The following is a 3,101-nucleotide window of genomic DNA, read 5'->3' on the forward strand; positions in this document are numbered from 1 at the left end:
TTAGGTAAAAATAAATTGCTGGCATTTACTATTTCAAACAGTGTGCTAACATGCCATGAGCATATCTGTTAGATTCTAGAGAGTCACATTATTATGACACACAATAATATCATAACATCTTAGATGTATTAGATTAGATTCCCTTCTCTCCAGGGAGACAGTTTGTTACACTTCATGTCTATGTCATTTGAGTTAAAACGTGCTTGATTAAATCAACACTTCACCGTAAATGTTTAATAGTGTAACATATATCAGCACAATACTGTTGCACCAGTTTGTACAGAATATCAGTATGACAATACGACACCCTCTGTCCTTAGACCCTCACATTGTACAAGGAAACACTTCCAGAGAAAACCCACAGTTTAAAGGAAACATGGGAGAAACCTCAGGGAGAGCAACAGAGGAGGGATCCCTCTCCCAGGACGGACAGACGTGCAATAGATTCCTTGTGTAAATTGAAAAGATAATAGATTTGCAACATAGGTAGTCCAAATGTTTGGAAATGCATGTGTGTACAATGGGAAGATGAATCCACGAGGATATCCATCCAGGACCGATGATCCAGGACCACAGCCACGACTCAAGATCCAGGGCTCGCGATCCAGGACACAGGACCGCAGGATCATCCATGACTCCGGATCCCGGCGTATATAGACACCAAAAAGGGCTTTGTAGGCGAGAAGAATAATTTTAAATGCTATCCTGTGTTCTATAGGGAGCCAGTGTAAGGCAGCCAGAACAGGAGTAATGTGGTCCCTTTTCCTAACTCTGGTTAGTACACGAGCTGCAGCATTTTGAATCAGCTGAAGTGGCTTGACTGACTTCTTCGTACACCCTGATAATAAGGAGTTACAATAATCCCCTCACCTGAGCTTCTCCTGCCTTCTCTCCACCTGCATTTCATCGTCTCATCATACATTTGTATTTGAGTCCTGGACTTTGAGTTCAGTCTTCGTTTGATCCTTGGTTTTGTCCTTCCTTGCATGCACCTTGAAAGGAAAGTAATTTCTTCTGCTTTTGTTGCCTGCAGTCTTTTGTGTTTTGGTCCACTCTTCAATAATGTGGTTATTTGCGAAGATGAAATGAGACTTGTCCTCGTGGTAGATTTCAATGCTTGTGAAAAACTACAATGTCGTGACTTAACACAGGGACTTGTTTTTTATCTTTACAGGAAGAAAGAAAGAAACATTCGCCTCCTTACATTCTAAGGATAAGATGAGATAAGATAAACTTGTGTTAACTTTTAAAGCACTCCTAACTTTAAAATTAGGGGATCTGGTTTCAGACAGAGGGTAAACATGGGTGCTGCAGCACAGAAAGTATGAGACAATTAAAACACTTTTTGAACCTTAAAGCATCTAAACATTTCACAATAATTGTTCAATATTTTATATTTAATATTCCATACTCCATTCCATGTCATATATTTTTGAATATATTTGTATATATATCTACATGTATATTTTCTATTTCAACATATATTTTCTATTTTATTTTATTTTCTTTCTATTCTTGTTTGTTTCTAGTTTTGTTTTATTGTAAAATGCCTTGTCTTTTATGCTGCTACTGCAACAACAACAATTTCCCAAATTGGGATCAATAAAGTACCATCTTATCTTATCTTACCTTATAAAGGCACAAAATACACATGAACCTGGGGATTTGCATCATATGGCCCCTTTAACAAAACAATCCACAGATACTGTATAAGTGATTAAAAAAACAATAATTGTATCACTTTCTTCATTATCAGCATTTTGAATATACATCAACAGATAGATATGTAAAACAAAAGCCTTTTACATAACCTTAAAAGAAGATGCCTAAGTGTGAAGTAACAGAATAAAGATCTTCCACAATCATATACAGAACAAACCAAATGTCCACATCAAAGACTCTTCGTATCATACAAATTGCTCCAAGTGATGTCACTTGTTGGCAGTCAAGTTGAGTTTGTGGGAAAAGTAGGCTTAGGGTTTTGAGAAGTAAAAACACATGAATATATAAAGATGTTTCTGAGATTCAGCTCTGCCCATAAGACCTATGTTCCTTATCCAAAAACAACAATCCAATCACTCAATACCCTAAATACAGTAGGGCTACATATGTGTTGATTAAAAGGGACATAGCACGTAATCGCTCATAGCTCAGTAAAAATCCAAGTCATCTGTATGCCATTAATATGTGAACGACCCTGTAACAAGAGGCAGTGCATGGGCACACAAAGATGTACTATACAGTCATGTCTTTTGAAAAGGACACACAGACCTTGTGGTATGATTATAAGAGTGAAAATGTCATCAGGACAAAATTCACTGTGCATTGCTGAATGTATTCAAGATATTCATATATCAGGACATTTCTCTAAGCTATTCATTATAGTTTGAAAGAGAGCATAGAATTTGCCCTCGTGTCAGTAAAAGCTGGGAAGGCCTTGGGTTTAATGGAGCAGACTGAAATATATAAAGACTTGTTTTTGTCTTTTATTAACTACAGTCAGTATAAAAGTGCAGTTGTACTTTGTATTCAAATGATGTGTTATTGGAAACAGTTTGCATGGAAAGCAGACAAGGCTTTACCCTTTTTACTGAAACATTGACTCAAAACTCACATAATATAGACAATAGAAATGGATGATATTCTGATTATTTGCAGACCCACTTACATGTAGATGTTGTCTTCAGTTGGAAAGGGTATAATCGGCATGTTAATTCCTCAGGAAAAAGACTACTGTATAGTAACATAATTTAACAGCTCTTGCTACAAACGGCAAGCTAATTATGAACACTTTTGAAAGCATAAAGTTATGTGAAAGAATCACCTATTTGGAAAACTAATTAAATTAATTAACATACAAAACATATCATTATGCACTTTTTAAAGCCACCAACAATCATCAAATGTAATTTTTAACCTAACCAATTATTGTTAAACAACATTTTATTCAAACAGAAACAAAATTAAACTTAAGTCTTGTCATTGTTTTAACAATCACGAACGCTGCGTCTGAGTATTTAAAAGAGAAATTGTATCAGTAAAGTACGGTGGCCAACAGGTGCAAACGTGCTCAAACGCTGCAAATTAAGAAACATCTTCAC

The sequence above is a fragment of the Pseudochaenichthys georgianus genome, chromosome 12 (genome assembly GCF_902827115.2).
Source record: "Pseudochaenichthys georgianus chromosome 12, fPseGeo1.2, whole genome shotgun sequence".
Classification (NCBI taxonomy): Eukaryota; Metazoa; Chordata; class Actinopteri; order Perciformes; family Channichthyidae; genus Pseudochaenichthys; species Pseudochaenichthys georgianus.